Genomic DNA, 13081 nt, shown 5'->3' on the forward strand with positions numbered 1-13081 from the left:
CTATTGTTATACAGAACACCACAGATTATATCGCCGAAATTCTCAGGCAACTATCTGATACATCCACCTACAAGAAAATTCCCTCTGACCCTACCATAGGTATTAGGAATAAAATTAACATACTCTTGAGGAAATACTTATTACTTAACACCATTGACTCTAAGACAGTCACATTTTTATCTAATCAGCATCCTGTGACCCCTGTCATCTATACTCTTCCCAAAATACACAGATCTCTCACCAATCCCCCTGGCAGACCAATTGTCACTTCCACCAATTCTATCTTGGCCCCCATCTCTATTTTTCTTGAAAAAGTACTTACGCCATTGACTAAAACGATGAGGTAATTCGTTCTCGACACGGGTCACTTTCTTCAAACTCTTAAACAGCTACCTCCTATCCCTTCTGAGTGTCTCCTCGTCACCTTTGACGTTAAAAGCCTCTATACCTCTATCCGGCATGATCTAGGTATAAAAGCAGTTGGTGACCGCCTTGAGCAGTCTGACCTCACTAGAAATTCTCAACAAATGTGTCTTGATTTTCTATCTCTGATTTTGCACGAGAATTTTTTCCTTTTCGGTGACCAATTCTTCCTACAGATTCAAGGCACCAAATGTAGCGCCTGCGTACGCTAACATATATATGGATGCCTTCGAACGTGCTTTCATCTACGAAGACGCCCTATTTAGACAGCATAACATCTGTTGGCTTCGCTTCATAGACGATATTTTTTGTCTATGGACAGGTCCTCATGACACCCTGGTCGCCTTCACTGAATACCTCAACTCTATTCGCCCTGAACTCCAGTTCACATTGAACTGTAGCTCATCACAATTTTCATTTCTTGACACCTTTGTCATAAGAGAAGCCAGTGGTCACCTCTCCACTGACATCTTTTCAAAGCCCACTGACTCCAACAGTTTACTCCACTATGGCAGTTGCCATCCTACTTCCATCAAACATAGCTTGCCCCGCTCACAGTTTAAACGTGTGACACGCATAGTATCAAACCCACAGCTTCTGCCGGAATGTCTCGATGAAATGTCAAAAAAAATTTCGGCTCGCCATTACCCTCAAAATCTCCTCAATAAAGAAAAAACTTTGGCTCTCAACCCGGTACCTGAACAATCTGTTCAATCCAAACCTGAACGTATTCCCTTCGTCCACACCCACCACCCCATCATGCCTAAAGTCTATAACATCATCCAAAAACACTGGCCAATGCTCGCACGGTCATATCCGCAGGTCGAGGCATTTAAGACTCCACCATTAATGTGCAAAAGAAGACCTCCCAATATTCGAGACGGGATCGTTAAAGCCGACTTGGGCAGTTTTACCCGGGTCCCCAGACAAACTTTCCTCAACACTGAGAGAAATGGCACATTTCCCTGTTTGGGATGTGCATGCTGCTCGAATGTTATTAAATCTAGCACTATCACCCACCCACATTCTGGCAAACAGTATACCATAAAAGGTTTCTTCACCTGTGAGTCCAACAACATTGTATACGTGGAAAAATGCCCATGTGGTTTACTTTATGTCGGTGAAACGACACAACACATCCGTGACCGTATAGCAAGCCACAAATCGACCATTAGATGCAAAAAGACATGGCTTCCTCTTCCCCATCACTTCATAGCCACTAACCACTCAGTTTCTCAATTACGCTTCCAAATATTGGAACAGGTCGAAAAATCACGACGGGGTGGTGACCACATTAAACTCCTAAGAGAAAGGGAATCCTTTTGGATTTATACCTTACAGACCTTATCTCCCAAGGGCCTTAACAGGGAACTAGATATGGTTCTTAAATAAGTAATAGCACTGGTTTCTTGCTTGCCTGCTTGTTGTCTGATTCTTTTGCATACGTAAAATGTGAACTTTATATTCGCAGGTCTGTGTATAGCATGCTGACCTTAGCTTCCTCTGTACACTAACTCTCCCTAATTTTTCAGGCGCCTTGACCCTTACATTTTACACCCACCAGGGTAAGTACTGATATTTTTCTAATCCAATTTTTTTATTTTTTCCCATTTGTCCTATTACCATTTCAATTTTTGGTTATTATTATTTATTTTATAATTTTTTTCTATTTCTTTATTATTTTTTATTTTTTCTTCATTTTTTTCTTTGTTTCTTTTCATTCTTTCAATTTCTTCAGCAATGTTTCATTTTTATTTCCCGCAATTTTTCATTTTTATTTCCCGTTTTTCATTTATTTTTTCAGATTTATTACATTCTATTTTATTTCCTTGTCAATCCCTTTGATCCATTTCTTCCATTTTTTTTCCTCATTCATTAATTCCTTCTTTTAATGTTCTCCTCCCACTCCTCTATTACTTTTGCTCCATCTCCCTATCTCTTCTCCCTCCTTGTGTAGTGCCCTCCTTCTCTCCACTCTCCTCATCCATCTTTCTCCATGGCTCAGCCTGACACTCCTTCCTCTCTCTCCCCCCCTCCCTTCCCCAAGTGCTACTACGCAGACGCCAGGCACACTTTTGTTTATGTCTCGTCTCCTCCTTGTAGTTTCTACCTTCAGCACACAGCACAGGCGCCCCCCACCAACAGCGCTACAAGCCTCGCTTCAGTACACACCACTGATGTCCCACACAGTAGCACCCCTCAGACACTCCCACTGACTTCCGGTCTCCAGGCTACTTTAACTCACTGACCACCAGTGCCTGCACACTACACCACAGACGGCGCTAGCTGCCCCACGTTTCTAGGTTTGTCCTGCAGCACTGCTGCACCCTTGGCTACTTTATGATGCTTTCATGCTGTTAACTCTTGTACTACCTGTCCCCTCAGCTCATCTTAGGACCTCTGCCTGGTCCCTGCCAGACAGGACTTCTACATATGACACTTTAGGTATGCCTCTCCTCTGTCTCCCCTACCCCCTTTCTTTTCCCTACTGCAGTGTCCTATACTGGTCCAAACCTCTTGTTTTTTTTTCATCTTTTTTCAGTCCCTCCTGCACATTCATACTGCCGTGATTGCTTCTTTTTCTCTTGTGCTTTAAGGTCAGTCTCCATGCTTACACTGCCTGATTATGTTGCATTTATGTGATTTGCTCCATTATGCCGGCCTTGCCGTAACCCTGCTCCACGGCTGCTTCCATCAATATTTACTGGATCTAACTCCAACATCCTATGGGCTAACTGATTGATTTGTACAATTTTTTTCTATAATGATTTTGCACACAACGATCCTGTATATGATGATTTTGTATATAGTGTAAATATGTAATTGTGTAAATATGTATATCTGTTTAAACCTCTACAGAGTTCGTACATTTTTGTGATTATCACTGTATATACTGTATCCTAATGTCTATCTTTGTATGTGTCTCTTCTAGTGAGGTTTGAAAAAGACCCGACATAGGGTCGAAACGTTACCTCAACGCACTATTCCCCTGTGGTGTCTTCAATAATAAAAAAAAAATTTTGCATTGAAAATCAAAATTTCCCAGAGTGCAGCTGTTTTCTCTTCACTGGGTTTGGGAGAAAGGCAGGGTTTGATATTTTGTACCATAATATACAAAACAGCTCTTTTTAGAGCCAAATAATATGACTCAGTGCCAGCATATACCAAACAAATTTTTTTGGAGCTACACAACATTCCTGAGTACCAGCATATAGTATTTTGCCTTTTTTTACAGCTAAATAATATTCCGCCTTGCCAACATATACTAAACATCTTTTTTAAAACTAATTGCTAAATAATATTCCTCACCTATTGCTGAATATATTTATATTTATAGATAGCTAATATTTATCTAGCAGTCGTGCGACTGGCACAAGGCCTGCAGAGATACGCAAATGTCACTATTTACCAGTGACAATAATTTTCCTTAAGCCGGGATCACGCATGCGAGAAACACAGCCAAGTCTCGCATGTTAATACCCACCACTGCCGCCGTTACTCAGGAGCGGAGCGTTCAGCTGCATGTATTGCCATGTGGCCGCACTCTCCGTTCCCGAGTGCCTGCGGCAGTGCCTGGTATTAACATGCAAGACTCGGCTGTGTTTCTCGCATGTGTGATCCCAGCCTTACTCTGCTGTTGGCGTGTGTTAAAAGGCAATAAAAAAATTCTATTGGTTAAATAAATAGCATAAATTTATCTAGCAGTTGTGGAACTGGCGCAAAGCCTGAAGACATATGCAAACATCACTATTTACCAGTAATTTCTCTGAGTCTGCTGTTGCTGTGTGTAATAAAAGCAATATAAAAAATAATACATTTCTATTGGTTAAATAAAGTGAATATTTATTTAGCAATTTTGTGACTTGAGCAAAGCCTGCAAAGAAACGCAAACGTCGCTATTTACCAGTAATTTTTCTGAGTTTGCTATTGCCATGTGTAATAAAGCTGATAGCTAAACAAAAATTACCCACACATTGCTAGATACAGAGAATATGTACAGAACACGTCTGCGATGGTGCTTGTGAAAAATAAAGCCAGGAAATTTTATGTTCATAACGCATTCAATATGAGAAAGGGTGACGTCAAGGGATGGGAACCTGGATGTGGTGGTGCCTGTCAAGGCCGTGTGACATCAGAAGGTGACTTTATCTCATTCTAGCTTCCTGTCTAAATTTGGTATGTGCACTACACCACTGTCGAACCCAGACAAATGCGAGGATGTTGTGGATTGGATAGCAGACATAGGCTCCAGTGTGTTGACAAGCAGCACCAACAAGTCTTTCACACTGTGCAGTTTCAGTAGCCAAGAGCCTGGGCCTCACAATACTCAACCATGTCCTCCTTCCTCCTCCCATCAAGAGACCTAGGAGACATATGACCCTGGGTCATTCCGAGAAACTGTTTACATTCACTTGTAATTATTTTGGACTCTAACAGTGCACCATTAAAGAGGGTCAGGAAGAGGTGTAGTGCAGTGATGCATAAACATTTGAGCACCTACAGCCAGAATAAAACCAAATTCAGGAAGGTCAATTCATGTCTGAAGAGGTGGAGGATAATCATGACACACAGTTGCCATCAGGTCAGCATAAAATCATAACTCAGAAGAAGGATCTGTGATTTATTGAAAGACAACATGGTCAGTGACGAGGAAACTGATCCAACCTGGCACAGTGGCACGCATAGCGAGCACAGTAGTGCAGAGACGGATGGATCCATAGCATGAAATCAGGCAAGAAGAGGTAATGGTTTGATCAGAGGGAGAACTCGGTCAACTGTTCAACGGAACCCCCAACTCGGCTATAAATCAACCCAAAGCATACAGTATATGGGACAGACCCCTTGCGTAATTTTTGGAAACATTTGTACATTGTGCAATGGTGATACTTGTACTCTCTATCTCTAGCTAATAATGCAAAATGTATTGTGAGGTCCCCATCAAGGTCCCTTTCAGCATGCATGATATGGACCCCTTGGGTAATTTTTGGAAAACTTTGTATATTGTGCAATGGCGAAATTTGTACTCCCTATCTCTAGCTGTTCTAATAACTGCAAATGTATTGTGAGGTCCCCTTCATGGCCTCTTTCAGCTTGTATGAAACAGACCCCTTGGTTAATTTTTGGAAACCTTTGTACATTGTGCAATGGTGAAACTTGTAATCCCTATCTATAGCTACATTATTCTAATAACAGCAAAATGTATTGTGAGGTCCCCATTATGGCCTCTTTCAGTATGTATGATACAGACCCCTTGGGCAATTTTTGGAAACCTTTGCACATTTTGAAATTGTGAAACTTGTAGTACCTATCTCTAGCTATTCTAATAGCTGCAAAATTTATTGTGAGGTTCCCATCTCGGTCTCTTTCAGCTTGTATGATACAGACCCCTTGGTTCATTTTTGGAAACCTTTGTACATTTTGCAATGGTCAAAGTTTTACTCTCAATCTCTATATAGTGGGTACGGAAAGCATTCAGACCCCTTTAAATTTTCCACACTTTTTTTAATTGCAGCCATTTGTTAAATTCAAAAAAGTTCATTTTTTTTCTCATTAATGTACTCTGCATCCCATCGTGACTGAAAAAAAGCAGAAATGTAGATATTTTTGCAAATTTACTAATAAAGAAAAACTGAAATAAGTATAAGTATTCAGACCCTTTGCTCAAACACTCATATTTAGGTCACATGCTTTCCATTTCCTTCCTCAAAGAAACTGGCTAAGGAGCACAGAGACAGAATTGTGGCAATGCACAGATATGGTCAAAGTTACAAAAGAATTTCTGCAGTACTCAAGGTTCCTAAGAGCACAGTGACCTCCATAATTTGTTCTGAAGCCACTCCTTTATTATTTTAGCTGTGTGCTTAGGGTCATTGTCTTGTTGGAAGGTGAACTTTCGGCCAAGTCTGAGGTCCAGAGCACTCTGGAACAGTTTTTCAACCAGGATATCTCTGTACTTGGCCGCATTCATGTTTCCTTCAATTGCAACCAGTCGGCCTGTCCCTGCAGCGGAAAAACACCCCCATAGCAGGATGTTGTGTTATGAGTCGGATTTCTGCGTTTACTCAGTAGGGATCCAGATCCTCACATTCTGCACTCTCCTCCTATTTTTCCACTGCAGAGGAGATTGCAGAGGAGATTGCCTTGCAGCAAATCTCTCCTGTGGCTAAGTCCTTCTGTCCTCTTTCTAGGCATGCTCAGGGGACGATCTCCCATTGGAGATCGGGAGTCATGTGCTCGTCCCGCTCCAGTTCTCATTGGTCCATCTCAGAGATCTGGAAGCGTGCAGAAGGTCCCGGCTACTATAAAAGGCGCGCATGGCTGTTCCGCCATGCGCTAATATAGACTATACTTGCTATGTGTGAATGGTGACGGATGTATGATTCTGGTGACTGACTCATTTGAAACCCCTTCCCTCTGATATTACGCATGGTGATAGGGAATTAGTTTAACAGTCAGTGCCAGTCAGTGGCAAGCCTTAAGCCACTGTGCACACCGCACCGCTACACTAGTGTCCGACATCGCGCTTGCTATCTGGCTTTGTCGTTGAGCGGCAGTGTCCTTCACCGCGCTGCAGTTGCAGCCCTTCTTGGTGTTTGCAGCAGCGACGTCGCACACACGGTAGGTCTAGAGGGATGCAGCTCCTCTGTCTTGGGTCCTGCTCCTGTGACCAAGATTCCGTGTGTGCATTTACCTGAAGCCTGTGTCACTAACAGGTTCAGCGTTTTGTATGCTACCTGAAGCCTGTGTCTCTAACAGGTTCAGTGTTTTGTATGTTTTTGTTGCGGCATCTCTGTGTGTGAACAGAGCCCGTTCTGCACATTCCGGGTGAAGTTGAACCCGTGTGCATCATACCGCCATATTGCTCCTCTGTCGTCACTCAGCAGCGGTTGTTACACCTACTGCACGGTAGACCCCGAGCGGTGAACGCACTTTATTATTTATTTTTATTTAGTGCGCTCCGCCATTCCTAACATTTTGCCACCACCATGTTTCACTGTTGGGATTGTACTGGGCTGGTGCTGAGCAGTGACTGGTTTTCTCCACACATACTGCTTAGAATTATCACTAAAAAGTTCTATCTTCTTCTCATCAGAGTAGAGAATCTTATTTCTCATAGTCTGGGAGTCCTTCATGTGTTTTTAAGAAAACTGTATGTGGGCTTTCATATGTCTGGCACTGGGGAGAGGCTTAAGTCGGGCCATTCTGCCATAAAGTCCCGACTGATGGAGAGCTGTAGTGATAGTTTACTTTGTGGAACTTTCTCCCATCTCCCTACTGCATCTGTAGAGCTCAGCCACAGTGATCTTGGGGTTCTTCTTTACCTCTCTCACCCAGGCTCTTCTCCCATGATTGCCCAGTTTGGTTGGATGGTCAGGCCTAGGAAGACTTCTGGTGGTCACAAACTACTTCCATTTAAGGATTATGGAGGCCACTGTGCTCTTAGGAACCTTGAGTACTGCAGAAATTCTTTTGTAACTTTGGCCAGATGTGTGCCTTGCCACAATTCTGTCTCTGAGCTCCTTGGCCAGTTCCTTTGACCTCATGATTCTCATTTGGTCTGACATGCACTGTGAGCTGTGAGGTCTTATATACACAGGTGTATGCCTTTACAAATCAAGTCCTATCAGTTTAATTAAACAGAACTGGACTCCATTGAAGGAGTAGAACCATCTCAAGGAGGATCACAAGGAAATGGACAGCATGTGACTCAAATATGAGTGTCTGAGCAAAGGGTCTGAATACTTGTGACCATGTGATATTTCAGTTTTTCTTTTCTAATAAATTTGCAAACATTTCTACATTTCTGTTTTTTTTCAGTCAAGATAGGTGCAGAGTGTGCATTAATGAGAAAAAAATTAACTTTTTTGAATTTACCAAATGGCTGCAATGAAAAAGTGAAAAATTTAAAGGGGTCTGAATCCTTTTTGGACCCACTCTATCCTGTAATTACTCCATTGTTGCTCAAAACCATGCAAAAAATAAATTTTGCCTGGTTGGGTAGTTTCCAGAAGAAGTGTTCAGGCTTGTGCAAATTGGTCAATGGCACTTTGTGTCTTTTTTCTTTGAGGAGGCTGCTTCCAAGTAAAATGAGGCTTGTACATGTTCCTGACAAAGGTTTCATGCCTGATAGACTGACCACAATACAGTCCCTTGCTTGCATACACTGTTCTGAATTTAATTCTAATGCTTTTGGTGTCTGGTAGAATCCAATTTACTGACAATGAGCACAAACCTCCTCCAAACTCCTGTATTATAGTCACCTTACAGTGGTTTCATCCGCTATAAAAGTGGCTCCATTGGGATACGATGGCCACAATGAGCTCACAAAACTCAGGTTTCATGGTACCTGATGGTTCTCTGAAAATGTGAAGCGGGGGCCGCATAATGACATGGTGGTGAATGTGGTGGTAGTGGCGGACGAAGCCCAAAATTCAAATAGGCTTGTTTTATCTGGCATTGTAAAGTGATGGGGAATATGTATTCCATTATCTAGCTAACAAATTTGAATGAGGAAGGGACCACCCAAATGTAGGAGTGAGAGTTCTCCCAAATGTATGATACAGGGCCACGTGAGGGGCCTTCCCAAACTCAGGTTTCACGTCACCTGTCAGCCCTCTGAAAATATCAAGCGAGGGCCACATAATGACATGGCGGTGGACATGGTGGTGGTGGCGTGTGAAGCCCAAAATTCAAATGAGCATGTTTTAGCTGGCATAATGACATGGCAGTGGATGTGGTGGTGGTGGCGGGTGAAGCCCAAAATTCAATTAGGCGTGTTTTAGCTGGAATTGTAAAGTGGTGGGCAATATGTATTCCACTAACTAACAATTTTGAATGAGGGAGGGACCTCCCAAATGTAAGAGTGAGAGCTCTCCCAAGTGTATGATACAGGGCCACCCGAGGGCCCTTCCCAAACTCAGGTTTCATTTCACCTGCTGGCCTTCTGAAAATGTGAAGCGGGGGATGCATAATGACAAGTCAGAGGAAGTGGTGGTGGTGGTGGCGGGCGAAGCCCAAAATGCAAATGGGAATGTTATAGATGGCATTGCTATGTGATGGCGAATATGTATTCCACTATCTAGCTAACAATTTTGAATGAGGAAGAGACCTCCCAAATGTAGGAGTGAGAACTCTCACAGATGTAAAAGGAAAACTAAAGCCAAAATGCTCTGTGTGAACATATGCTAAAGGAGAGGTATGCATATTTTTTTAATTTTTATTTTGCATTATGTACATGTAATTATGAGGGAAAAAATGTTTATTAGCATTTTTCCCTTTAAATAAAAAAAGCAGGTTTGCTTTGGTAGGTCTTCTTATAAATCCCAGATACCTTATCTGAGTCAGGAAGGCATGCAGGCATCTTCTCCATGCTGTTCCCGTTTAGTTTTAGCATTTTCTCATCCATTTCAGCTTTTTTCCTCAGGCCCTCAGACCTGTTTGTTGGGTCCAGCAGAAAAATATTCGGCTTTCCCATTGACTTGCATTGGATTAGTTATTCGATACAAACACACGAATATTAGAAATTATTTGTGACGATTTTCCCGAATCTGAATATTTCTCTCTTTGCTCATCACTAGTTATAAAGTTTTGAGAATCACCAGTTAAAAATGCTCAGTACACCATTAAATTAAATGGAATCTGTCACCACTTGTTTTGGCTAATAGGTAAAAATATAATTCAATTTAGTGTCAACTATGCATTACACAAGTACTTTTGATACCCCTTGACACCCCACGTACGATCCATAAATACCTTTTTTATTTCTCCTGCGCTGTATGTTAATATGGTCGGTCCGGTCCGATGGACATGGCTTAATTTCCGTCTTCCCTCTCCTCGGCTTGATGTATGTATTCCTTTCTGTGAATATCACAGATCACGTATAGTTTCAATGCGTGCGCATTCAAATGGCCTCTTGCTCGTGCACAGTATGCTTTGCTCAACTGTGGGCAAAGGATAAAATCATTATTGTGCATGCGCCGGCATATGCCATGGCTTTCTATAGCCCGGAAGTATACAAGTATGCTTCCGGGCAATAGAACGCAATAGCGTATGCCGGCGAATGTGCAATACTGCTTTTCGGCTTTGCCCACAGTTGGGCAAAGCATACGGCGCACGCGTGAGAGGCCATCAGAATGCACACATGGGGAAACTATATGCGATCTCAGAAATTCACCGAAAGGAATGCGTAGAGCAAGCGAGGAGGGGGGAAGAGATGGAAAATAAGCCACGCCCATCGGAACGGACCGACCATATTAACATGCAGCACGGGAGGAATAGGTGACACTAAATTGAATGATATTTTTACCTGGTAACCCACAAAAGTGGTGACAGATTCCCTTTATTTCCATGAAGGGTCTAGTTAATGACATAAGTTTTGGTGGTTTCTGCTGTTTTGACATGTCAGGGGTTCTGCAAATGCAATATTGCATTCACAATCTATTCCAGACAAATTTATGCTCCAAAATTAAAATACTGATTTTTCCTTTCTGAGCCCTGCCATGTGCCCAAATAGTAGTTTTTGACCATATATGGGGTATTATTGTGTTCAAGACAAATTTCGTAAGAAATGATGGGGCCTATTTTCTCTTATCATCCATTGTGAAAATTACAAATTTGGGGCTAAAACAACATTTTAGTGGAAAAAACATCCACACTGGAAAAATATCCACAAATTCTCATTTATATTGTAAAAACTTCTCTGATGCACCTAGTGGTTCAATAAACTCAAAATTTCCCTAGATGACTTCTTTGATGGGTATAGTTTCCAAAATGAGGTCACTTATGGAAGTTTCTGCTGTTTTGGTACTTCAGAAGCTCTGCAAGTGAGACATGGATTCTCTAATTTATTTCAGGAAAATTTACATTCCAAATATCAAATGTCGCTTCTTCTCTTTCAAACCCTGCTGTGTGTCCAAAAATAACTTTTTGACTAAATATAGAACTACATGTGGTCAGAAAAAAATTGTAAAAAAAAAAGTTTTTGGTCAACTTTTTCATGTTAACTCTTGGAAAAGTAAAAAAATTAGGACTAAAGCAACATTTTCATGAAAAAAATTAAAACTTCCAATATCACTACCTAGAATGATCAAACTCTGTGAAGTACTTGTTGGATCAAAATGTTCACTATACACCAGTATAAAATCCTTGAGGTTTTTTGTTTACAAAAGGTGTAACTTGTGGGGATTGTATACGGTTTGGGTGGCTTAAGGGACAGGCAAATTCATACCTCCCAACTTTTGAAGACGGGAAAGAGTGACAAAGGCAAATTTTAGGCCATGCCCCTAACCACACCTATTTCACAACTAGTCACACCCATGCCCATGCCCAAACTGCACCCATTTAGCACTGCTGATCACACTAACTGGTACTGAGGGCCCAGTGGTTGGCATTATGGGCACAATGGCTGGCATTATGGGCACAGTGGCTGGTACTCTGGGCACACCGACTGGTACTGAGAAAAAGAAAGAAAGAACAGAGAGAGATAAAAGAAAACAGAGAGAAAGAAAGAAAGAAAGAGAGCAAAAAAGAGCTGCAAGTGAAAGAAAGAACAGAGAGAGAGAAAGGAAGAACAGAGAAAGAAAGGAAGCACAGAGTGAGAAAGAAAGAGGGGAAAGAAAGAACAGAAAGCGAAAGAAAGAACAGAGAGAGAAAGAAAGAACAGACAGAGAAAGAAAGAAAGAAAACAGAGAGAAAGAAAAAAATAGAGAGAAAGGAAGAACATAGAGTGAAAAAAGAGGGGAAAGAAAGAACAGAGAGAAAGAAAAAAATAGAGAGAAAGAAAGAACAGAGAGAGAAAAAAAGAATGAACAGAGAGAGAGAAAGAAAGAACAGAGAGAGAAAGAAAGAACAGAGAGAAAGCAAGAGGGGAAAGAAAGAAAGAACAGAGAGCGAAAGAAAGAACTGAGAGAGAAAGAAAGAATGAACAGAGAGAGAAAGAGCAGAGAGAGAAAGAAAGGAAGAACAGAGAGAAACAGAAAGAGGGGAAAGAAAGAACAGAGAGCGAAAGAAAGAACAGAGAGCGAAATAAAGAAGAGAGAGAGACAAAGAAAGAGGGGAAAAAGAACAGAGAGAGAGAGAAAGAAAGAACAGAGAGAAAGAAAGAAAGAAAGAAAGAAAGAGAGGAAAAAAGAAAGAACAGAGAGAGAAAGAAAGGTGAAGAAAGAAAGAACAGAGAGAGAAAGAGGAGAAAGAATGAACAGAGAGAAAGAAAGAACGAACAGAGAAAGAAAGAAAGAAGGTCTAGAAAAAAGAACAGAGTTAGAGAAAGAAAGAGGGGAAAGAAAGAACAGAGACAGAAAGAAAGAACAGAGAGAGAGAAAGAAAAAAAGAAAGATTAGAGAGGGAGGGAAAGAAAGAACAGAGAGAGAGAAAGAAAAAAAGAGAAAGAAAGAACAGAGAAAGAAAGAAACAGAAAGATAAAGAAAGATTTGAGAGGGAAAGAAAGAACAGAGAGAGAAGGAAACAGAGCGAGAAAGAAAGAAAGATTCTTTAAAGATACTATAGCAGCCCAGCTTCCATTGTAATGTCCACCTGAGCCTCCCAATGCAGGACATATCATAATCCGCTCACATGTCCGGCATCCCCGATTCCAAGAAAGATGTCTGCGCTGTCGGAGGAGGACATTGTGATAGATCTGAAGCATTCCCTGAAGTGCCTC

At 41.5% G+C, this 13081-nt stretch overlaps 1 long non-coding RNA gene across 1 annotated transcript; it reads left to right on the top strand.

The window, feature by feature from the left end:
* Positions 1–2626: 2626 nt before the first annotated feature.
* LOC141063381 (uncharacterized) lies at positions 2627–3138 on the top strand. The gene is made up of 3 exons (XR_012224869.1): positions 2627–2726; positions 2809–2868; positions 2966–3138. It is a non-coding gene; the product is annotated as an uncharacterized lncRNA (long non-coding RNA).
* Positions 3139–13081: the final 9943 nt, after the last annotated feature.

Source organism: Dendrobates tinctorius, unplaced genomic scaffold (genome assembly GCF_039654945.1).
Source record: "Dendrobates tinctorius isolate UK_male_01 unplaced genomic scaffold, ASM3965494v1 ptg000250l, whole genome shotgun sequence".
Taxonomy (NCBI): Eukaryota; Metazoa; Chordata; class Amphibia; order Anura; family Dendrobatidae; genus Dendrobates; species Dendrobates tinctorius.